We start from the raw sequence: 26824 nt of genomic DNA, 5'->3' as shown, positions 1-26824 counted from the left end.
AGGGGCATTCGTCATTTAACATTCTCAATGTTCTCAGCACTGCTGGATGCCAATATTATCTATCAGAGCCAGCCAATGGTGCTGAGAGACATCTTCTCTGTAGAGCTCAGGAGATGCAGACATCCTTGTTCCCTATCAGTTCCATTACGTACACACTTACATGCCTATCTACAACTCCTCTCCAGGCCAATACATTTTAATATGTTTAACTGTATAGACAAATGTGCCACTTCCTCAAAACATTTACAAGTAAGTTCACTGACAAGCACCTTGTGAAGGAGAATCAATGGTATAGTGTTGTGGCCCTGTCCCTGAATGGATTCATCCTCTGTTCACAGCTCTTGACTGGAAGTGCAGCTTTTGTGTGTTTATCCTTTAATTGATTGGCGTATAAAGAATTCAAGGGATTCACTGGATTCTGGATAGCTTTATAAACATAGTGTGACATTGCATTGCAATCATGTTCCATATTCATATCCCACTATCATATTCCATCTCTTAGTCATGTGACATTGCGTCATAGTTACATCAGTAATTATATCAGTATCCTCTACAGTATAGAGTTGGAATCAGCACATAGTGGGTCACCAGGCACAAGTAGGCTGCAGTCAGGGATAAAGAATAGTTTGTATGTGCCAGCTTATTGGAGGATGAGGTCACAAGACAAGTTCTACTACAAGGGACTCAGATGAGGACTTCAATGGGGCAGCATCCAGGAGAACACCAATCAAAATCCACAACAAGAATGCTGGATGCATTGGCTGACTTGCCAAACAGCCTCCTGTGACTGTCAAGAGTATGGAGGAGCCCGGCCTAAAATTTGGCAGGCAGAAGACATCGCACAGTTCTCCTGTGTACTCTCTGCAGCCTCTACTCCATCTCCCTGCCATGTTGCAGACGCCATTGAGGACTTACACCTCATGCAGCCTTTGTGTGGCCAGGTCGTTCAATCCTCTGACCTCTTGTGAGGATGCAGCCAAATCCAGCAGCTCACTACAACTACTCCAAAAACACTCCACAGTACATCCAGAGACTTAGCAATGACAGAAGTTATTCAAACTTATCTTAGCTGCAGGTTGGGTGCCTGACTCTTTAAATTGTGTCACTGCTGAGGCCCTATTGCAGCTGAACACATGATATTTGGTGAGTGGCAAGTGAATACATTGAATGGGACTTGCATGATCCAAAATTAAATGTCAAATCAGCTGGTTGGGCTGAATGAAGTCATGAAGTACTAGTTGGGGTGATTCTAGTTCATGCCTGGCACAGTTGCGCAAGCGCCCTTCCCAGCATGCAGTGTTGCATGTAGCACAAAGCAAGTGGCTGGAGGCGCAGTGTACTCTACTCGGAGGGCTTCTGTTTCCACAGTGTTACCTCTAGCAATGCCAGCTCTCGGAATTTCACTTCTATTAGCCAGGATTCACTTCCATTAGCCCCAGGAGACAGGCAGGGAGTCAAGGGGGTGTGGAGGGGGGACGGTGTGGTAAAATAGTGGGAAATTCCTCACAACAACTCCCTGACTTGTCCTGCTACTGGGGCATTTTACCAGTGACAGGACTGGACTTTATTTCTATTCATTCATGGGATGTAGGCATCGCTGGCTAGGCCAGTATTTATTGCCCATCCATAATTGCCCTTGAGAAGGTGGTGGTGAGCTGCCTTCTTGAACCACTGCAGTCCATGTGGTGTAGGTATACTCACAGTGCTGTTAGGGAGGGAGTTCTGGGAATTTGTCTTAGTGACAATGAAGGAACGGTGATACATTTCCAAGTCAGGTTGGTGAGTGGCTTGGCGGGGAACTTCCAGGTGGTGGTGTTCCCTTGTGTCTGCAGCCCTTGTCCTTATAGATAGTAGTGGTCAGGGGTTTGGAAGGTGCTGTCTAAGGAAGTTTGGTGATTTACTGCAGTGCATCTTGTAGATGGTACACATTGCTGCTCCTGTGCATATGTGGTGGAGGGAGTGAATGTTTGTGGAAGGGGTGCCAATCAAGCGGGCTGCTTTGACTTGGATGATGTCAAACTTCTTGAGTGTTGTTAGAGCTGCACTCATCCAGGCATTTGGAGAATATTCCATCACATTCTTTACTTGTGCCATGTAGATGGTGGACAGGCTTTGGGGAGTTACTCACCGCAGGATTCCTAGCCTTTGACCTGTTCTTGTAACTACAGTATTTATAAGGTGAGTCCAGTTAAGTATCTGGTCAATGGTAACCCCCAGGATGTTGATAGTGGGCGTTTCAGTGATGGTAATGCAACCGATTGTCAAGAGGCAATGGTTAGATTACCTCTTTTTGGAGATTGTCATTGCCTGTAACTTGTGTGACATGAATGTTACTTGCCACTTGTCAGCCCAAAACTGGGTATTGTCCAGATCTTGCCACATTTGGACATGGACTGTTTCAGTATCTGAGGATGTGGAGAGGCTGCCTGTTCCAAGGAGGTGGAGAGTGATTGGCATGATTAAAGGTTTAATTAGGGGCTATCTTATCGAGCCATCAGCATTTTGCCACTGGCAGGGCGACTCCCCCCTGGCATGGAGGCCACCAGCTAAATAGAGGTGGTCTTCCTGCTGCAGCCCAAGAGGCCAACAGGGGCTGGACCCTTGATGGTGCAAAGAGGAGACAGCGGGCAGTGGAAGCAGGCCCTGCAGTCTCAACAATCTCCAGTGAGGGGGTTTCCCCTCTGAATCTCGGCCCCCTGACTTTTTTATATTGATTTCAAAATTACCTTCCCAAGCTGTCCAGGTATCCTGCTTGCCTCAGCAGTGACCAGCTCTCCCGATGTCGCTACTGAGGTTTCAGAGCTCTCAGCCCTCTGGCTTGTCTGGCAGCATCTGGAGCGGGTGAGTCCTGGAACTCCCTCCCTCACAGCACTGTGATTCGACTCCCTACACCACATGAACTGCAATGGTTCAAGAAGGCAACTCACCACCAACTTTTCAAGCACAGTTGGGCAATAAAAATGCTGGCCGCATCCCATGAAAGAGTAAAAAAAAGTTGTTCTTAATTGGACAGTGGGCCTACAGGCAGCCAAATCAGAGGCCAAATAGCTGAGAAGGTCTCTCTACTGGCATGTGCAGGCTCAGGATCAACTTTTCACCTCAACATCAGAGTCCCAAAGCCAGCAATAAAATTCAGGCCACTGGAAGCTGGCGTCAAATCCTTAATCTGTTGAAGGTGTTTTCGTTCCGGGTTTATAAGAGTTCGAAATGATTTATTTTTGGTGGTCTCAACGTACATCCTGGGACACTCAGAAGAAAATCATTTTATAACAACTGCCCCGTAATTGATTACCTCACTCAGAGATGTCATAGGAGTGACTGGTGGGGGAATGGAAATGTACTTGCTCAAGGCAAAGTTGAAAATAATGGACTGCTCTTGGGGCTTTGCTTGTAATCCATTCTATAGCTGACTTGGCAGTGGTTCATATTGAGAATAGAAAGTGAAAAAAATGTTCCATTTCACATTAATGACATCCCACAGCACCTCTTGCAGTACAGTCACTTAGTGCTGATTTATAACTTTCCGATTAACACCACCTCATTTATTAATAGACATAATTAGCTAAAATAATATTTCTTTTGCAACAAAAACATTGTTCACAAAGTCCAAATCCAGTTTGACAACAGAACATTTCCTGTGCCATTGAGAAAAATATTACAAATTTGCCACATTTAAAGTGCACACATTTAAAGCAAGGTTGTAGGCCATTGGCAAAGGCCTGGTCTGTCGGGAAATTTGATTGACAAACATTAATTCTAAGTGTTTCAAAGATTAGAGGACGTTAAGTTACTTATTAAAACATATTACTTTGAAAACAAAATCAAAATAATTCCAGAATCGAAACCCAAAAGAGTCATGTTAAATTCAGTAAAGTAGCACAGAAAAATTAAGTTAGAGGCATACTATATTCCCCATGATATTGTGCTTGTTTTGTGAAGTAGTGTCTTTGACAAAAATATATACTTATGAACAAAAACTGTCATGTTATTCCCTGCAAATGAGCTACTTTCAAATAACCAATGTGAACAGTGGTAAAATAGCTTCACAGGCTGCAATCTATTAATTACTTATATGATGGGATAAAAAGCCACATATCTAAATCTGCTGATGACATAAAGATAGGCAACATTGTAAGCTGTGTAGATGGAAGCATAAAAATTACAAAGAGATGTTGTTAGATAAGTGAATGGACAATTAGGCTGTAACCTCTGTCCCATTCTGTTTCCATTTTCTTTGCAGGATTTGATTTTACTCTCAATTTTCTCTGGTTTTTACTTTCGGACAGCTGCTGTACAACCTTTAGACACATCTATTGTTTCTTTATTTTCCCCATTACCATTCCATTTATCCCTGCACTGTCACTTCTTGTCATTTAATCTCTCCTGTCTTCCATTCTATCACAGACTTTTCCCTTTTGTTCCTTTTCCCACCCTCACCCCTTTCACTTGCTTAAAACCTATTATGTTTCCAACATTCCCAGTTCTGATGAAAGATCCTCAACCTGAAATGTTAGCTTTGTTCCTCTGCCCATGGATGCTGAATGATCTGCTGAGCATTTCCAGCAGTTTCTATTTTTATTTCAGATTTCCAGAAACTGCAGCATTTTTCCTTTGCTTTTGGACAAAACTGTGGAAAATGCTTTTCAGTGTAAGCAAATGTGAGGCCATCCACTTTGGACCTAAAAAGGACAGGGTACTTTCTAAATGGTGAAAAGCTAGAAACAGTGGAGGTCCAAAGAGACTTGGTACTCAGATAGGTAGATCATTAAAATATCACGAACAGGTGCAGAAAATAATCAAAAAGGCTAATGGAATGCTGGTCCTTATTCTAGACGATTAGAATGTAAGGGACTAGAAGACATGGTTCAGCCATACAAAGTCCTGGTTAGATTACAACTGGAGTGCCATGAGCAGGTGCTTGGAGAGAATGCAACATAGATTTATAGAATAGTATCTGAACCCACATGGTCATATTATGAGCAGAGTGTAAACAAACTAGAGTTGTATTGCCTGGAATTCAGAAGGTTGTGAGGAGATTCGATCAAGATTCTCAAGACATTAAGACGAACAGATAGAGGAGATAGAGAAAAACTATCTCTACTAGTTGTGAAGTCTATAACTAGGGGGCACAGTTTAAAAATTAGAACCAGACTTTTCAGGAATGAAATCTGGAAACGCTCCTTGATGCAAAGGGTTGTAGAAGTTTGGATATCTCTTGCACAAATGGCAATTGATGCTAAATGAGTGTTGATTTTAAAAATCAGGTTGATACTGCTCATCAAACCAGTTCATACTGCTCATTTTTTGAAAATTAAATGGATAATATGTTACTATTCCTTCTGATTCAGTGGAGCATACAGAGGACACTAATCTTCATCAACATTTTTCTAAAAGCATGTGGTACAGTAAAATGATTTGCAATTTGAGAATCATATCTTATAGGACAATGAACATCAACTTACGTCGAGCTGACATCCTGGAATGGCCTGCATCAAAAGTCACCATGACGACCACTAGGGAGCAGCTGGCAGTAAAGATGATCCTCTGTCTGCTGCAAAATATCTATCTTCAAAGACAGCCTTAAAAAAAAGTCAGGCTATATGTGATAGAATGTGATGACTTTAGCACACCCACTGGGTTGAAAAATATTGCAAGTGACAATAATAATCCTTTGAAAAAGTCCTAATTACTTGTCTCAGATTAGGCCTCAACATTTAGTGAGTTTTTTCTCACTAAAACATTCATTTTTGCCATGCAGCCTGTACAAATACTGTTTAAGGGAAACAGCAACATTGACCAACAATTTTGAGCAATATAACAGAAGGTCAGGGTAATTTTCAGACATGCATGTGATGTTGAGTTGGTTTGGAGTGAGTAAGCTAATGAATCATATGCAAGGTCAAGAGACTGCATAATTCCTGTAATGCAGCCTGAGTGCAAATGACTGGTTGTTTAACAGATCACCTTTTTACTATCATGTCACAATCTGTTGAAAACACAAAGTCAGTTATCCCAAGTGACATCTGACTTTATAGATAAAAAATTTATGGAATAAAACTATTGTGCCCTAAGAAAGGAGGTTAGGGCAATTCTACAATCTTATGCTCCCATTGGAGAGCTGAGCTTTCAGAATGTGTGGGTAAGAGTATCAGGTAACAGTGTTGATCCTATATCTTATAATTGGGTGCTTCCTCTATATATGGCCATGAGGTGAATTTTAACCACCCCAAAATGGGTGTGTTGGGGTCGGGTGAGATGTTAAAATATTAAAAATCTCAAATCCAACCTCCACCTGCCTTCAATCCAGGTTTATCAGAGTTTGGGATAAGGAGTAGGCAGACAGCTCAGTCCCAAGGGGCAGGTTGGCAATTTAAATACTTTAATGAGGCTTCCAGCCTCAGATTTAAGCTGTTTCGTTGGTTTAATTTTGGTTGGTTGGATTGCCCTGGCCACAGGAAGCACTGCTCCACGGAGGCAAGGGTAGATTTGAGGAAAAGGTAAGTGTTTTTACAGCACTGCTCATGGGCCTGGAGGAACAGGAGTGCTTCCTCCCCATGCTTACCATCTTCTATGTCATTGGATCCCAGTGCTCACTCATCAGATCCCAACCATACAAATTGTTTATTGGACTCTCCTTTCCCGAGTCAGAGATTGGATTCCCCCACCCACCTTCCCTTAGTTAGCTGTCGACTGCTTACATGGGGCTGTTGTCTACTGTGGAGTGCTCCTGCCCAAAAGCAATCCAAACCTGTCAATCAGACTGACTTCCACACAGTGGAGATAAATGCACAGTTTCCAGACTGAAACTCTGCCCTCCCCCTTCCCAGTACACACTAAGCCCACCCCTGTCAGTATTGGGGCCCATGTGATGGTTGAATTGCCCCTATCATTTTCAAAAAACAAAGTAGCCTGTTGATGTATCAACGCACAACAAGTCATGTCTTTGGATGATTCATGATATTTTTTTCAAATTTGTAGCAAGCTCATTTCTGAGTCAGAAGGTTGGGGATTCAAATCCCCCTCCAGGGACTTGAGCACACAATCTAGACTGACACTCCAATGCTGCACTGAAGGACTGCTGCACTGTTGGATCCTTTTGGATGAGGTTATAAACCAAAGCCTCATGTGGTGTATTTTACACTTAAATATCAAATTCTATGTTTTTAAAAAACCGTAGCACCTGAGCAAATTTATTGGGTTTGGTCAAGTAGGTCAATTAAACTTTCAGTTTCCCTCAATGAAATAACAAGTTTTAGCACATCCAGCTCCTTGGCAAATGCATTTTGAATCCAATGTGAGCCGGACAAAAAGTAGGGTCCTGTCTCAGTTGCCTTACGGGATCATGTATTATAGTGTGTGAGCTGAAATGATTGAAAATAAAATGGCTGGCCTGAGGAGGACAGGCATCCCTGGACCTGTTGGCATGCATATTCAATGGAATGAGGCTTCATTGTAAGGATGAGAACATTACCTGACACTTAGAGTTAGGTTTCCATGAATTGTGTGCTAGTTAGCGTTTTCTCCTTCAATAAACATTGATATTTTAAGAGTCTTTGGTAATTCACTTTACAGGATTAAACACTGTTGTTTTTGGCTTGCAAGATTCGTTGGAAAGCAAAATATGGTTCTTGTTCTGTGTGTGGTTGAAAACGGAAAACGAGAGTAGCCTACTAGTCCATAGGATGCTCCAGGATTATGATGGGGCTTAACCTCTCAAACTGCTTCTGCCTTATTCATATTGACTGAATTATTTTTATGTTTCCCAAAAGTTAATACCAAATCAGTTTGAGTAAAGAATTAATCCTTTACTAAATAATATCCATGTCTAAATAATTAATGTAAAAGATCCCATGGTACTACCTGAAGAAGGATAGGAACATCTTTCCAGTGTCCTGGTCAATATTTATCCCTCAGTCAACACCTCCATAAACAGATTAACTGCTAATTTATTTCATTGCTTTCTGTCTGATCTTGCTGTCTGCAAATTGTCTTCTGTGGTTGCTTATGTAACTGCGTACATTTCAGAAAGTAATTCATTGCCTGTAAGGCACTTTGCGATGTCCTGAAGACATGAAAGATGCTCAGTAAGTGCAAGCTTTCTCCTTTTTCCTTATTTTAGAGTCATTAGACTGAGGTACTACTGTGAGTTTGCTATTGTAAATGTTAATTCAGTATTCTTAGGAAGTGTAATTCCTCATTATTTAATCCATGGTTTAAACAAGCTTTGAAAAATAAAACAGAAAATGCATAAGACAAAAAAGTATATTACAATTAATTGCAAAATGTTTGATGTTCTAATGGGCATTTAGGATGTGACTGAAACTTTTTATTCCCATATTTAATTGCATCTGGTTTACCCACTATTGTCTGGCACTGATGGGTTTCTGTCATGCCACTATTTATGGTCAGAACTGACCATCATGGGCTTTTGATTCATTATTTCTTGCTCCCATTTTACTTCCCCATTTGGAGAAGTACTTTATTTCCTTCTGACAGTTTAATCTGGAAGTTTCTGGAGTCGCTTAGGAATTACTAGATGAAAAAGATCATGTCTTGTTCGCTTTCTAGCTTCCTGGTGGTCGCATGATATAATGAAAACTGAGATATTGACTAATCATGGCAATTAATTTCTATCAGTTAGTCTATAACTGAGCCAGAAATGACGTGAGGGAAGCCTCACTGGCAAAGAGCATTGGGAACCATAGGAATTAGTGCACTAGCATGATAACACACTTGGGTCACCTTACTTCATTAACTCCGCAGTGTTTGCCATTTCTTCATCAATTCACAAAGAAACTGCCACATCACTTCAAAAGCAAAAATCCAAGCATTTTAGTGGTAAACAAAAATATGCACTATTTACGAGTGAACCATAGGCCACAACTTTTTAGCAACCACCAAGATTTATTATTAAAATAGACCATCATAAGCCCACTGCTGTGAAGTGCAAATACCTTTAAATGCAAAAAAGCAGCAGAATGCAAAATATGTATGATGTGAAAATATTTATTTTCGCAGTATTCGCAACACAGTACAGGTTATTATCTGAGATCTAGATCCTGGGAACGAAAGGAGTTGTTATTTTCCATTAACACTGGCTGCACATTAGTTCCTGAGCAAACTTCATATATTTTATTAACTGCGAACCAAATATGAAATCTACAGGTTTGGCTCAAATCCAGTCCCATTTGAAAAGTGCAAAAGGTTAGATTTTTGTACATGAAAATGTGCTGTCTTCTGGGAGTTACAGTGCACCTGAAAGTAAACACAGCTTGCGAATCAGACAGAACTCCATTTATGCGTCTAACTGACTTTCTATAGGGATTGAAAATCGACACTTTGGAAATGAAGGTAAAAGAAAGGACACACTCTAATTGGAGACATATGGCAATGAATAGACTGACAGTGGCTAATATGATCAATTGCTGCCAATTATTCTTCGCTGGCATGTTTTTGAGAAGGGTAATTGAATAAAGTCAGTCAGAAAATACGGTTGCATAATTGTCTGTTATTTTTCAATTTACCATGCGGGATGATTTTGTTTCTCAGACACAAAGATTAAGGACAAGAAATTGGTCTCATTGGAACTCATTTTTTGGGCACTACCAGTGTCCTCTGTGCGTCACAAATGGCAACCATGGCACGCAAACACTTGTGAAGCTAAATGCACCAGACGTTAGCTGGAAATGTGCAGTGCAGGCACATCATGACGTCAATCAGACTGCAATGCTGTTTTGATGCCAAAGGTACTATGTTGGAGATCAATGCTTCAACCAATGCCCTACTTTTAACTTTGCACAGCTGAACAAGAGTTTTGCAGCAGAAAGGGTTCTCTATCAAGGCTATTTAAAGGGGTCATCAACTACTTACAAGTTAGTTGCTGGTTAATTTCTTCTGGCTGTTGATATGATTCAACAAGTGTTTTATGCCTTACATAATTGTTTCAAGTTGCAAAAATTGACGGGGAGTGTACCAGGTGCACCTGGTGGGACTTTCTGTTGACTGCAAGGTTTTGGTACAAACCTGTTGCTCTCAGACATGGGTGCACTCATCACTTTCCCCTTGGAATTCAGTATATATAGACGTATGCAGAGCAGAGCAAAATGCTGGAAGAAGTAGGAACAGGAGAGGGAAAAGGGCATGTAGCAGGGGGCTATATCCACCCAGGGATATTCAGGGAGCAATTCTCCCACCTGAACTTCAGCAAGGAATAATGTGTGAGGTATCTTCATTAAAATCTGCCACACAAAGTGTGATAGAGCAGACCACTGGCATGCAGAATTAACATTTCTGCTGTCTGGGTGAATTTGCAGGAAGCCTGGAGCACTTACACAGCAGGTGTCAAGATTTGTGATGGTTTGTTCCATCATGAAGAGACAGCCCTTGCCACTAGCAAGCAGCTGAGGAGCAGAAGCAGGAGGAGAAAGAATAGGGCAAGGAGGAAGAAGGAGGGAGGAAGAACCTAGGCCCTTTATGCCCAAGTTGTCCGTGAAAGACTCACACAAGTGCAATTCTAGTAATTGCAACACTAAGTGTTCATTCACCAACGCTCCTACATATTACATTTTCATCACTGACCCACACAGTATCCACATTAATAAAAATGACCACAAAATAAACATTCCAATGCAACGTTATATAAAAAAAATCATGCCATATTGCAACGAAAGTCAATTAGTCATCCTTGTGAATTCTCTTAGTGGCAGACTTCTCTGTGCCTTTTCCTATCATTGTGCCCCTATGCAGTGCTACCACAGTAGCTGTAACATGGTAGTGGGACACTGCTGACTTTCAGTGGAGGATTCTGCACATGGCCTTGGATGCTGACCTCAGGCTTTGGGCCTTGAAATCCCAGCTGCATGCCGTCATCATGGCTGTCAGCAAGTCTGTGCTGGCTGGCTGACAGGCAACAGCAAGGGAATTTTTTTTACTCATTCGTTGGATGTGGGTGTTGCTGACTAGGCCAGCATTTATTGCCCAACCATAATTGCCCTTGAGAAGGTGGTAGTGAGCTGCCTTCTTGAACCGCTGCAGTCTATGTGGTGTAAGTACACCCACAGTGCTATTAGGGAGGGAGTTTCAGGAGTTTGACCCCAGCAACAGTGAAGCAATGGCAATATATTTCCAAGTCAGGATGGTGAGTGTCTTGGAGGGGAAATTCCAGCTTGTGGTGTTCCTATCTATCTGCTGCCCATGTCCTTCTAGGTGGTAGCTATCGTGGGTTTGGCAGGTGCTGTCTAAGGAGGCTTGGTGAATTCCTGCAATGCATATTGTAGATGGTACACATTGCTGCTACTGTGCATTGGTGATGGAGGGAGTGAATGTTTGTAGATGGAGTGCCAATCAAGCGGGCTGCTTTGTCCTGGATGGTGTCAAGCTTCTTCAGTGTTGTTGGAGCTGCATTCATTCAGGCATGTGGAGAGTGTTCCATCACACTCCTGGCTTGTGCCTTGTAGATGGTGGATAGGAGGAGGTGGGGAGTCAGGAGGTGAGTTACTCATTGCAGGATTCCCAGCCTCTGACCTGCTCTTGTAGCCGTAGTATTTATTTGGCTTGTCCAATTCAGTTTTTGGTCAATGGTAACCCCCAGGATGTTGATAGTGGGGGATTCAGTGATGGTAATGCCATTGAATGTCAAGGGGTGATAGTTAGATTCTCTCTTGTTGGAGATGGTCATTGCCTGGCACTTGTATGGCATGAATGTTACTTGCCATTTGTCAGCCCAAGCCTGGATATTGTCCAGGTCTTGCTGCATATGGACATGGACTGCTTCAGTGTCTGAGGAGTTGCGAATGGTGCTGAACATTGTGCAATCATCAACCCCACTTCTGACCTTATGATGGAAGCAGTGTCATTGATAAAGCAGCTGAAGATGGTTAGGCATGGGACACTGTGTGAGGGGTAGGAGGTTAAATGCTGACCTCCTGACAGAGGGCAGTAGGTTTCTGCTCCATGGAGACACTGCCACTCCCCTTGGGTGGCCTCTCAGCAATCCCAGTAATTTGCTGGAGGACAGATTAGTGGACTGTTGTGGTACCAAGCCCTTTTGCACATTAATCCACAGCCACAATAGTAGCAAGCTGACCATGCATGAGAGCAGTCTGAGTTTTCACTTCTACACTCAGACATGGGTAGCTGCTGCTTGTGCTGCAGTAGAAGATGCAACATTGGCCATCGGATGCTACATCATGGTTGGGTCTACAATTGTTCTGAGCTGACCATCACTTCCACACTGGCAAGAATCGACCCAAGATCTGCGTAAAGCCCTGTACCAGGGTGGCGCTGGACTCCTGCATGCCCCTTGACATTGACCACAGGCTTTCTAATGCATCATGCATTTCACTGTGCATACTCATCAATATTCTTCAGTAAGCTGCCCCATTGAAGCGCTCAGCTGAGACTTTTGCAGTGGAACCTGTGAGCGACCTCACTCTCTGGTATGCTAGCACATGCATTATCGTTGTCTCACCATGTGCAGATCCTGCCTCTGATCCATCTTTTAACATTCACACAGGGGCAGTAGCTGAGCTGTTGGCTACAAGTGTGAAAACAGTGGTGCTTTTGTGTCTTCATCATCACTTGCTTCTTGCTATTCCTTTAATGCTTTTGGCTACCTGAAAGTAAAAGGCACAAGGGTAAGGTTGCTGTACAGGTAGGTGGGGAATGTAAGAGCAGCAAGTTTACACTATCTGAAGCTTGTAAATCAAAAGAGTGTGGGATGAGAGGGAAGCGGGCTGAGGCAAGGAGGATTAGGTATGAGAATATCACCATCTTTGGTGGCTGCAAGCCTGCCACTGGCCACAGACTCAGCAATGGGCATCCCAATAATGGCCAGCACCATCTCCTTCATGCAAATGTACCTGACCCCTACATTTTACTCCTGCTGCCTCAGGCTGTGCAGCATCTTGTCCTGTAAGAGAGAGAGAGAGGCATGTGTAAGTGAGTGCCTTATAATCTGTTTGCATGATGTAGTCGTCATGGTTGAAAATCTGGCAGGATGTGCAACCTGTGAGATGTGGCTGTGAGGCTTGCAGCAATGCTAAGCTTGTGAGGGTGAGGTGAAACATACGATGCTAAAACTGAGACCTGACTGATAGAGCTTCTTGATCAGTGAATAATGGGAGTGTGCTGATTTTGGCAGTGGTTGAAGCTGCTGGTGCAATTGGTGACATATGGCATTTAAAGATGCATTCACTGACCTTGACCACTTGTGTGAGGTCATTGAGCTTCTTATAAATTGCATTCAGGCCCTTGGGGCTTTACTCCTGGCATTGACTTCCATGGAGGACCTCCATCCTCCCTGTGGATAAAGAATATCTCTCCACCTGTCTCTGTCCTCCGCCAAGATCTTAATGCAGCATCTGAAAACCTTGGAACCACTCTTTTCCCTTTATTTGTCATTCCTAACTATTTCCCAGGTCAGATTCTCTTCTGTCACACGTCCCAGCACCTGCTCCAGGCACCATGCACCTCCCCTTTGAGGTGCAGGCTAGCTTAAAGTAGTGCTTGTCACTCACAATGTTGGCCCCGTGCTGATAAAACCAGCCAATCAACAGCACAGTTAGTGCTGTTTGGATGCAGAGATCATCTAAATGATTAGGCAACAAGAAGTCGGTGTGCTACCTGCACTGCAACCAACAGGCATGGGTTAGTTGAGCATTGTGATCTGCGTGTCCATTTCTGGAGCTATTGAATTCAGTCCCCAGAGTCTTTTGTGATGGTTACTGAGCAGTTGTTAGGATCCTTTTTGCTTATCCATAAGGGCTCTGTTTATAAGTATTAAAGAGACCAAACGTAAACTGGGCGACCGCTTTGCAGAACACCTGCGGTCTGTCCGCAAGAATGACCCAAACCTCCCTGTCGCTTGCCATTTTAACACTCCACCCTGCTCTCTTGCCCACATGTCTGTCCTTGGCTTGCTGCATTGTTCCAGTGAAGCCCAACGCAAACTGGAGGAACAACACCTCATCTTCCGACTAGGGACTTTACAGCCTTCCGGACTGAATATTGAATTCAACAAAAACAGAATTACCTGGAAAAACTCAGCAGGTCTGGCAGCATCGGCGGAGAAGAAAAGAGTTGACGTTTCGAGTCCTCATGACCCTTCGACAGAACTTGAGTTCGAGTCCAGGAAAGAGCTGAAATATAAGCTGGTTTAAGGTGTGTGTGTGGGGGGCAGAGAGATAGAGAGACAGAGAGGTGGAGGGGGGTCTCACCACCTCTCCACCTCTCTGTCTCTCTATCTCTCCGCCCCCCACACACACACCTTAAACCAGCTTATATTTCAGCTCTTTCCTGGACTCGAACTCAAGTTCTGTCAAAGGGTCATGAGGACTCGAAACGTCAACTCTTTTCTTCTCCGCCGATGCTGCCAGACCTGCTGAGTTTTTCCAGGTAATTCTGTTTTTGTTGAAGAATATTGGTTGTTTTAACAGTTTCGTCTCTACTACACAAGCCTTTGGGAGGATGCACAAGCACTGCAGGCAGATTTTAACTGGTCTAATTCTTGCACTTTTGTCCACCCAACGTGACTCATTTTTGAGAAAAACCTTGCATCCCTGAAGCTGGTTCCCAAACTCCTTGTCAAAGGCTCCGACACCCTTGCATTATAGCTGCTAGGATGCCTTTCAGCAAAATGAGTGAACCCATGCCCTGTCAATTTGAACTGTTCACTGAATGTGATAGTATGTTACAATACTTTAGTCACCAATGTGCCTCATCATGGGATCGTTACAAAGAAATACATAAATTGATGGCATGAAGAAGATTGCTAGTTTAATGGAAGGGAGGAAATAGTGGATGGAAACAGAATTGTTCCTGAACTGCTCTTGCATGCTTCCTGTATGTTGGTCAGAGAGAGGCACGGATGGGAGAAAATATTTTCTTGGTCACCATGAATTAATGGCAAGTAACTGGCCAGTATTTATAGCAAAGTCCTCAATGTGCTGTCTTAGAATTTGCTAGAAGCAAAAAAAAAACAGCAAATCTCAGTTGGTTTACCCCTATCAATAACAGAGAGATCAGAGGAAATCTTCACCGAGAGTGTCCTAAGGGACATACGCAGGCCAGACTATACTGCCCTCTCAAGTGAATGGGTTTTATAGGCCAATTTGTTGGGAAGGGGAGATTAAAGAATTTTTTTTATGTGAAAGACTAAAATGATCTGTGAGCGTTTTGACTGGTACAAAAATATCTCAGTTCTGATCTCCATCACACTCCCATTCAGTGGAAAAATGCATACTCCTTTTCGAACTCCATTAAACATGACCCTAGAGTTAGATTGCCGGTGTCAAAATGTTTTACATGGTAAGTGCATTTTGTGATTGCCAAGTCTGGTTAGAATAAAGAGAAAATTGTGCAGATCACTGCCAATCACTGCAGAAGCTAATTCATCACTGAGTAACAGACACTCTGTTAATCAAAACATCCTCTCATGAGAATCACATAGCAAAAAATCAAATGTAATTTGATCGCATTGGCCACATATTAGTGTAAAATCATTGTTCACAAATAATTCAAATGCTTAGAACAGCAAAAAGAAAAGTTTTTTTTTAATTCTTTCATACAATGTGGGTATCACTGGGAACACCAACATTTGCTGCCCATCCCTAATTACCCTTGAACTGAGTGGCTTGCTAGGCCATTTCAGAGGGCAATTAAAAGTCAACTGCATTCTGTGGGTCTGGAGTCAGATGTCGGCCACACCAGGTAAGGACAGCAGATCTTCATTCTCAAAAAGGGAATATTTGAGAGGGCCAGATGGGCTTTTACAACAATTAATGAAAGCTTCATGGTCACTATTACTTTGTTTTAACTAATGGAATTTAAAGGCCAATAGCTACTGTGGTAGGACTTGAACCAACATTTCCAAAGAATTAGCCTAGATCTCAGAGTTACTGGTCTAGTAACATTACCACTAAGCCACCATCTCCCTGCTAAGGCAGTTAAGAGAGATCTTGAGACAGTTAAAAGATTAAGCAAGGAGTGAGCCACGCCAAAACACCCCAAAATCAGTATAAAACCCTAAACCTAACCCTAACCCTAACCCTGTATAAAATAAAAAATACAAAATTCATTATCAATGCTTACATGGATCAGTTAAACACTTTTTAAAAATAAAATATCACTTTGCCAAAATATGTTGTAAATTCACTGAAGGAATACTAATAAAAAATTGAACATTTTCTCCCTCTGATGGTCCCAGGGTCCGGTTTAGCATAGCCAGCAGCAGATAATGCCATTTCCACTCTACCTCAGTCTCCAAACAGTCTCTCATGCATCTGTATGTTATGGCAGTACAGTGGTTATATCACTGAACCAGTAAGCCAGAGGCTTGGACTAATAAACCAGAGAATGTTAGTTTAACCCCTACTATGGTAGTTTGAGAATTTGAATTCAGCTAAAATAAAACATGCAGGAATAAAGCTGCTATTGGTAAAAATAAAAGTTACCATGAACCTATTGGATTGTTGCTAAAAACTCAACTTGTTCACTGATATCCCATTGGCTACCCAACAGTTCAAGGAGAAAGCCTACCACATTCTCAGGGCAACTAGGCATATTCAATTGGCTGTGTCAGTGATGCCCGCATCCCTAAAATGTGACGTTACCCTGCACCAGCTGTCCTAGGAACCCCTGTGTGACTTATAATTAGTGTTCATTTTGCGCCATGTACCAACATGTGCAAAGAGTTGGTTGAGTTTTTGACCTTATTCATTTTTGACAATTTCTAACCAGCAAAATGAGGAGATCTTCACTTTCAGTATTAGGCTGGCATCAAACCCATGCTCCAAAGTTGAGTAGAATCATAGAACAGCACTGAACAGAAGGAGGACATTCAGCCCATCAACTCTGCACTGATAGCTAGTATGGGGAGCAAACTCACAACACTGGTGTTATCACAATAGGGTACTAACCAACTGCAGCCCTAGTGTTCTGTGCAATATGTTTTTGTCAACTAGCTAATACTGATGACCCTCAGGATGAGAACAAAATGAGTATCAGATATGCTTTATTGCATAAGAAAAGTCAAGAATAGTTTATCAATTTAAGAAGTGTATAATGCCAGGCATTAGGCAAGAGACCAGTATGTTTTGCATTTAGCAGGCCTCATAAATTGGTTCAAGTAGCACAAATTAATTCATGAGTACATATTAGGCTGCATCAATTTGAGTACAGCAATGAATTCATTGTTGAACTCAAAGTTAAAAAAAAAATCCCTCTATATTTTATCGTTATGTCTGGCTTCATTTTCACAGCACGCTAGAACAGGAAATGGATTATTTATAAAGACGCATAGGTCTAGTCCAAATAAGTGCATGATTTTTTCTGACATGGTTACATGCCATAACATCTAGACCTACATAGTTTTGGTGGGTGGGTGGGTGGGGAATTTGGTGCCTTTTGAAAAGTATGCAATAACTTGTTGCACACAGCAGGAAACCAATGAGCCTGCCTGAGTCTGGGTCCAAAAGGGAGTTCCAACTACAGATCCAGTAGGCAATAAGTAGAGTCAGGTTAAGTATGAGGTCGGCTGTTTCCATGAGAATCAGGTGCCAAAAAAGGGCCTAGTACTTAGACACGTCTAGAAAAAATGGAGAATGGAATAATTTTTGTCTTAATTCTGAGTCAGGAGGTCATAGGTTCAAACCCCATTCCAGGCACATGATCTAGAGGCTAATATTCCAACACATTATTAATGAATATTGTACCACTGAAGATGCTGTCCTTGAAATGAGATGTCTGCCATTACGATAGGCAATAGAGATTCCATGGGAATTGTCATGGAGTAAGAAATTCTTTCATTGTCAAGTCAACATTCATGCCACACAGGTGTCAGGCAATGACCATCTCCAACAAGAGAGAATCTAACCATCGCTCTTAACATTCAATGGCATTACCATTGCTGAATACCCCACTATCAACATCCTGGGGGTTACCATTGACCAGAAACTGAACTGGACTAGCCAAATAAATACGGTGGCTACAGTAGCAGGTCAGAGCTTGGGAACCCTGTGGCAAGTAACTCACCACCTGACTGCCTAAAGCTTGTCCACCATCTACAAGGCACAAGCCAGGAGTGTGATGGAATACTCTCCACATGCCTGGATGAGTGCAGCTCCAACAACATTGAAGAAGCTTGACACCATCCAGGACAAAGCATCTTGCTTGATTGGCACTCCATCTACAAACATTCACTCCCTCCACCACCCATGCACAGTAGCAGCAGTGTGTACTAGCTACAATATACACTGCAAAAACTCACCAAGGCTGCTTAGGCAGCACCTTCTAAACCCACGACCACTGCCATCTAGAAGGACAAGGGCAGCAGATACATGAGAACACCACCACTTGAAAGTTCCCCTCCATGACATACACCATCTTGATTTGGAGACTTCCTTAAATCCCACAGTATCTGCCGTGGGCAATGGGTAGCACTCTTGCCTTTGAATTAGAAGGTTGTGGGTTTATAGTCCCACCCCAGAGACTTACGCATAGGCCAGAAATTTCCCGTCGTTGGTGGGGGGGGGTTGGGTGGTCGGGGATGCACCACCATTTTACATGGGCAGGTCAATTAAGGTTCGCCCAGAAGTGCTGAGTGCTCCCTGTGTGGGCGGGGGGGCGGGGGCTGGGGGGTAGGACTCCCTGAGACGTTCCCTGTTCTTCTTTGCGCATGCGCACGAAAGAGTGCGGAGATCTCCCCGAGGCACCTCCATGCCTCAGGGAGATTTGTTTCAGTGGTAAAGTTTTAAATAAAGGTTTTTAACACTTTTAAAATGTGTCCCCTCATGTGACACTATCACATGAGCTGGGACATGTCAAAGAATAAATGCATAATTTTTTATTAGATTTTAAAACACTTCATGAAACCTCATCCCCCCCCCATGGAGGAGGCTTCATGAAAAATGCGACGGCCATCGGGGCTCTTTCTGTTAACTCTTATAGCAGGAGGCCAGTATTCTGAGGCTACAATTTTGAAGTGAAGTCCCATGAGGTGGAAGCGAAAGCAATCAATGATTTCAAAAGGGAATTGGATGGGCACTTGAAGGAAATAAACTTGCAGGGCTACGGGGATTGAGAGGCGTGGTGGGACTGACCGGGTTGCCCCGCAGGGAGCTAGCATGGACTCAGTGAACCAGGTGACCTCTTTCTGTGCTGTAAATGACTCCATGGTTCTAAGAGTGATGTATAGCAACTGGCCAAAACTTGTAAACAATTATGTTGGCTACATTACACCAATGACTACACCACAAAAGTACTTAATTGGCTTTACTCAGGAGAGGTGTGAAAAGCACTATATAAATGCTAGTTTTTCCTTTACTTTTAACCAACGTTTTATGCCACTCCATGGCCTGAGAATATGAGGTGTGGTTCTACGGGACATAGCTGATGCTGTCAGTTCTTCAGTTCACCTCAGGGAAAGGTTCAGCTGTTCTGCAGTGATCAACAGGCTACGTGAAAACTCTACTGGGGTAATTTTATGATCCTACACTACAGGCGGTGAACCTTTCCCACTCGGAGCGCAGAGCAGAAATTTGGCTGCTAACTGCCCATTTCTGACCATTAAATTGAAAAATAGTTAACAGCACACAAGCATAAAGAGCAGGCGCCCAAAAAGATGATTTATGCTGCCTGTGGGTGAGGCTCCTTGCCAGTAGCACAACCCCCTACATTTCAGGGCTCGGATACAAAGAAGTGGGATTCTTCAATGGGAAGGAAAATCCAAAGGTCTGATGTAAAGAAGAATTCACAGCGTATTCCAGTGAGCAAGCAAATGAATCAGACACCCCCTCCCATTAACAGTGTGGTTGTTACAGCAAAAACGTTCCAATTATTTTCATATAATTTAAAAAACACAAAAAAAAGGACTCTAAATTCATTTTTTGTCATGCAAGCTGCAACATTAAACATATCTTCACAATATATATGTTTCCAAAGACATTGTACGGGTATCTGTTAAAAAGAAGATACAAAGTCAGGCGAGGAGACTGATGGCATATGGTTTGAAAACAACCATGGACATTTTCATATTTAAGCAAGACTTTACTGCAGTGAAAAACGCCTTGTGTGGCTGCTCAAACAACAAGGAACTGTAGACATGGCTTGGCTGGGCATGAGATAAATCACTGCTCTTTTCCTTCCTGCTGAGCCCAAGTTGTAGGCCACACCAGAAAATGTTCCCGAAGAACTGGACTTTTCTGTGCACATTACACTTTTTTTTACTTACAGGAAGCTTTTGTGGCAAGGAGGAGGGGCCGAGACCCAGACAAACTGGCTAATTCATTATGCTTATCAGGCCCTTGATAGACTGAGCATACACTACGGGTTTGCAGGCCAGTTCTTTCTTCCCAACATAAAATAAACTAAGCTGAGAGACTGATATTATCATCAAATGCTTTGAGAATGTGGTGAAACTTAACCAAGAAGCCACCAGATTGAACTTTAGGATTTGACAGTTTAAAATACTTGCTCAGTCTTTTAAAAGGAAATAGTATTTGTTATGATTTGAGATATATGACACAATTTGTGGGCTTTTGCCTCCTAGTTTCTTATTTACAAATTCATACAAGCAGTCTTTGAAATAAAACCCAACCTTTTTATCCTATATTATTTCCTGTCATGAAGCTGTCCAATCTATGCTCAGAAGTCCCCAAAGACTTAGCTTAACTTTCATAAGGCACATATAAAATTTGTAATTTTGGGCCAAATCCAAGTGTTGAAATTGAAAGTCTATTTACAGGCTCAATAATTAAGAATTTTTTTAGCATCTTAATATTAAACGTCTGTGCTGTTAATTTAGAATGATGTGTTAATAATGTGCTTGGCTTTATCCTGCTGCTGCAGCTGAAGGGAATAATTAAGGTTTTTGAATTAGTTACAATTAGCTGAGAGCTCAGTTTGAACAAATGATTTACTTGTGAACTCACTTCCTCCTGAAAACAAGGAATGAACACTTTTAGGATTAGGAGCATAGGCTGCACTGTGTGATATTAATGTACATCTGCTTAATACGATCTTAAGCCATTGCTTTGTCTGCTATTTTAATGGAAGTGTTAAACTAAACAGGTTAACACCTCAGTTAAAATTGCTGACAAATGAATGCCACAATGTTCATACACTAATATCACACACGGTTGTTTCTAGGTTTGAATGTTGTCAGCTATACCACTTGACTGTTGAAACTTGTTAAACTCCTTAACTGCTTTTTAAAAATATGGAACTGCATGTTTGTGATGGGCTGCATTTTGTCCTTTCTCTTGCCATATGTTTTCTTCTCAACATGTCGACTATTTACTTGTTTACAATTTCACTGGTGCAGTTGCCTTTCTCTATTATTCATCTGTGAACCTGAACAGGAAGCCCTATAGCAGAGAAGATTCAACCACAGAGACATCACAACTGAACCAAACGTGCCAACATCTGATATCTGCGCCCATCTACTTCGAGCCAGGGATTGTTGTGGCTAACTCGCACTGTAGCAAATTAGGAATGGAAGTTCTGACAAAGTTTCTTTTTCTCGAGAGGGAGACATTGAGGCCAATTGCAACGTCCCTACTGTGACTCTGACTGGGATGAGAAAAGAGAAAGCTAAGGGACGACCTAATTGGGGTATTTAACATTATGAAGAGATGCGATAGGGTATATCCATTTGTGGGAGAGTCCAAAACTAGGGGCAAAAATATAAGATGATCATTAATAATTCCAGTAGGGAATTCAGGAGGAACGTCTTTACCCAGAAAGTGGTTAGAACGTGGAGCTCACTATCAAATGGAGTAGCTGAGTTATATACATACAACCATACAAATTAGGAGCTGGAGCAGGAGTTGGCCACTCAGCCCCTCGAGTCTGCCCTGCCATTCAATAAGATCATGGCTCTTCTGAATGTAACCTCAACCACACATTCCTGTCTACCCCCGATAACCTTTCGTCCATTGTTAATCAAGAATCTAACTAGCTCTGCCTTAAAAACATTCAAACACTCTGCTTCCATCACCTTTTCAGGAAGAGAATTCCAAAGACTCACAACCCTCTGAGAGAAAAAATTTCTTCTCATTTCTGTCTTAAATGAGTGACCTCTTATTTTTAAACAGTGACCCCCTGGTTCTAGATTTTTCCACAAGAGGAAACATCTTCTCCACATCCACCCTGTCAAGACCGCTCAGGATCTCAAAGGTTTCAGTTAAATCGCCTCTTACTCTTCTAAATTCCAGTGGATATAAGCCTAATCTGTCCAGCCTTTCCTCATAAAACAACCCACCCATTCCAGGTATTAGTCTAGTAAACCTTCTCTGAACTGCTTCTAACACATTTACATCTCTCTTTAAATAAGGAGACCTATACAGCACTACAGATGTGGTCTCACAAATGCCCTGTACAACTGAAGCATAACCTCCCTACTTTAGTAATCAATTCCCCTCGCAATAAATGATAACATTATGTTAGCTTTCCGAATTACCTGCTGTGCCTGCATACTAACCTTTTGTGATTCATGCACTAGGATACCCAGATCCCTCTGAATCTCAGAGATCTACAATCTCTCACCATTTAGATAATGAGCTTCTTTGTTTTCTTCCAAAGGATGACTTTGGTTTTTCCCACATTAAGCTGGAGGAAATGTTGACTCACCCAGAGCCTCATGCTGGACAGGCAGTTGGAAAATGTAACAAGCTCTGGTGGAGGAGAAGGGGGAAGTGAGAAGTAGAGTTGGGTGTGGTTACTGTGCTTCTGAAAGCTAATTCTCAGCTTTTGATTACTATCACTGAAAAAAGGTATAAAATGAAAAGGGAGAGCCATAAAATAATCCCCGGTGTACACTGCAGTTCACCATTCAGGCACAGAAGTGTTTTGAGAAACTGTAATATTTTTATCCGGACAGGTCTTCACAGAAGCAACAAAGAAAATTACCATGGAGGTAAAGAGACACCTGGGGATGATGCAATGGCTGATAGTGTCAAAGCTAGTTGACAGAAAGGTAGAAGAAGTTGAGGAAAGGCAGTTAATCCTGGTGACAATTCCAGAAGTTACTACCTTAACATTGTTATCTTGATGCTAGAAATTAAAACCAAGAAAATAAAATTCCGTTGTGTAGAATAACGTTTCAATCCATTCCAGTAATTAACTGAGAGCTCTCTGCATTGTGTACCTTGAACGATTTAATGAACAGTCAAATCAAGACAAATTCAATTTCAGTACCCGATATTAATAACGAAGCTGCATGATCGTCATCTATTCCAAATAATGGAAGTTTGTGAGCTTAATGAGGATGACAATGATTATGATTTGTTGACATACATCTCTGTAATTAAATAGTGAATGAAGACATGGGAACAAAGACTGCACCAAAGACTGAGGGGATGTTAGTCCTTCTTCTTTTCTCAGGTAGTCTGTCAGGATCAAGGATGACTTGCTTCCACAGCAGTTTGACGGGTTCTGAGATGGTTGATAAGTCCAATGTGTGATGTGCAGACTCTGTCACATGTGGGTCAGGTGGTACATGAAGGGTTGCATAGATAGGTTATTTGGAGGGTTGCACCCTTTCTCCGATGCCTCGACCTTACCTCTGCATGTTTCTGACAAAGTCTTTTGATGGGTTTTGTACCTTCCCGAGTAACTCCATTTCTATTTACATCAGTCACAAGCCAAGGTATCCCATCAGTCGACAGATATATTTGACCTCTTCAGGGAGATCCCTAAAACATTTCTGCTGTCCCCCTGGCAGTATCCTGCAGTGACTGAGTTCCAAGTAGAGCAGTTGCTTCAAGAGTCTGGTATTAGGCATGCGGGTGACATGTCCCGCCCAGTGGAGCTGGTTTTGAGTTATTCACGCCTCAAAGCTGGGCAAGTTGGCTTGGCAGGGGATGCGGCTGTTGGACCGCCTTTCTTGCCACTGGATTTGGGGGATCTTGCCGAGCCACTGTTGATGGCACGTCAAAGACTGAGGGATGCCAGTGCTCCCACCATACCCGCTAGCAGTACAATGTTAAGGTGGAGAATTGTTGAGATGGTGAGAATATGCTTCTTCTTTTGTCTCTCATTTACATCCAGTCAAAGAATTCAATCTCAACTGCACACAAAAACAATCACTGTAAGTTATCGAAAACAGAATTGCCATATTCTGTTGTTAAGAACAGAAAGTTCAGGAGATTAATGGAGTTCCTATTTTCAACTAGAATACTGAATGAGAGCGAAGCAGGACCAGGGCTCCAGGATTGCCTTGCTCTTATGACAGTTTGGGATCACCCTGATATTCTGACTGCGGCCTTTTAGATGGTGCAGACCTATGGGCCTAGTGCCTGCACTTAATTCTGGAAATTTAAAGTCAACTGCGGGTTTCTCAGGCTCATGGTGGCCTCGCTAGCCTGTGACTGAAAACTTCCCGGGACACCTCAGATAACCTTTGCTTTATCCAGGTTTTAGATAATCCCAGTGATTAGTAATCTATCAATGTAAAAGCATGCCATTCATGAGAGAAGTGGTTAATTTTGCAATTGATATATGAATCGAGAGCTGCACATGTATATCAGTATCTTACATGTCACACACCTACAATTAGTCTGATCATGCTCAGAAATATTAAATATTTTCAAAATTACAAAGTATTATTGCTCCATTTGTGATATCTTTGGGGCTAATTTTAATTTTGAGCAAAACTGTAAAATAAGCCATATTGGAGTAGCCACTCATTATATCCCTCAATGGATTTTTGTTTCTGTTGCTGGCAATGGCGTATACAGGCAGCCTGTTCAATATTGCATATTTTATACTCTCGCCCAAAGTTAAAATGACCTGTTCTCTGTCTGAGAAGGAGATATTAATGGTTAAGACCATAAGACCAGAGGATGTAGGAGCAGAAGTAGGTCATTAAGCCCATCGAGTCTGCTCCACCATTCAATGAGGTCATGGTTGATTTGATAACCCTCAACTCCACTTTCCTGCCTTTTCCCCATACCTCTCGATTCCCTTACTGATTAAAACTCTGTCTATCTCAGCCTTGAATATACTTAACGACCCAGCCTCTACAGCCCTCTGCAGTAAAGAAATCCACAAGTTGACTGTGGAACTCTGTAGACTCTGAGTGAAGAAATTCCTCCTCATTTCTGCCTTAAATGGGTGACCCTTTACTTTGAGATTATTCCCTCTGGTCCTAGATTCTCTCACAAGGGGAAACAAACTCTCAGCATCTACACTGTCAAGCCCCCTAAGAATCTTATATGTTTCAATAAGGTCTTCTCTCATGCTTTTAAACTTCAATGAGTACAGGCCCAACCTACTCAACCGCTCCTCATAAGAAAATCCCTCCTTACCCGGGATCAACCTACTGAACCTTTTCTGGACTGCATCCAATGCCAGTATATCTTTCCTTGGATAAGGGGACCAAAACTGCTCACAGTATTCTAGGTGTGGTCTAACTAGTGCCTTGTATAGTTTTTGCAAGACTTCCCTATTTTTACACTCCATTCCCTTTGAAATAAAGGTGAACATTCCGTTTGCCTTTCCTGTTACCTGCTGAACTTGTATGCTAGCTTTTTGTGATTAATGCACAAGGACCCCCAAATCCCTCTGTGCTGCAGCTTTCTTCAGTCTTTCTCCATTAAGTAATATTCAGCTCCTCAATTTTCCTGCCAAAGTGCATACCTTCATATTTTCCCACATTATATTCCATCTGCTACATTTTTGCCCACTCACTTAACCTGTCCCTATCCCTCTGTAGACTCTTTGTGTCATCCTCACCACTTGCCTTCCCACCTATTTTTGTGTCATCTGCAAGCTTGGCAATAGTATATTAATTTTCCTTATCCAAGTCATTAATATATATCATAAATAATTGTGGCCCCAGCACAGACCCCTGTGGCACCCTACTAGTTACAGGTTGCCATCCTGAAAATGCCTCCCTGTATCCCAACTCTCTGTCTCCTATTAATTAACCAGTCCTCGATCCATGCTAATATACCCCCAACACCGTGGGCTCTTATCTTAATAAGTAACCTTACGTGTGGTACCTTATCAAACTCCTTTTGGAAATCCAAATATATTATATCTACTGGCTCCTCTTTATCTATCCTGCTTGTTACCTCCTCAAAGAATTATAACAAATTTGTCAGGCATGATTTCCCCTTCATGAAGCCATGCTGACTCTGCTTGATTATATTATGCACTTCTAAATGCTCTGCTATTACATCCTTTATAATAGAATCTAACATTTTCCAGTGACAGGTGTTTAGTTAACTGACCTATAGTTACCTGTTTGATGTCTCCCTCCCTTTTTGAATAATGATATTACATTGGCAGTTTTCCAATCTTCTGAGACTTTTCCAGAGTCTAAGGATTCTTGGAAGATTACTACCAGCGCATCCACTATCTCTGCAGCTATTTCCTTTAATAACCTAGGATGCAACCCATCAGGTCCAGGTGACTGATCGGCCTTTAGCCCCATTAGTTTCCCTAGTACTTTTTCTCTAGTGATAGTTACTGCATTTATTTCCACCCCGCCAGCCCCCCTTTTGCCCCATTTATTATTCTTGGTATGCTATTAGTGTCTTCTACCATGAAGACTGATACAAAGTATTTATTCAACTCCTCTGCCATTTCCTGGTTCCCCATTGTTATTTCCCCAACCTCATTCTCTAAGGGTCCTATACTGACTTTGGCCCCTCTCTTCCTTTTTATATATTTAAAGAAGCTCTTATTGTCCATTTTTATATTACTTGCTAGTTTACCCTCAAAGTTTATTTTCTCCCGCTTTATTTTTTTTTTTGGTCATCTTCTGTTGGTTTATAAAACTTTCCCAATCCACTGGCTTACCACTAATCTTTGCCACATTGTA

This window comes from Carcharodon carcharias, chromosome 7, assembly GCF_017639515.1.
Source record: "Carcharodon carcharias isolate sCarCar2 chromosome 7, sCarCar2.pri, whole genome shotgun sequence".
In the NCBI taxonomy this organism is placed as follows: Eukaryota; Metazoa; Chordata; class Chondrichthyes; order Lamniformes; family Lamnidae; genus Carcharodon; species Carcharodon carcharias.
The sequence above is the reverse complement of the archived record's forward strand: the minus strand, read 5'-3'. Positions refer to the sequence as shown.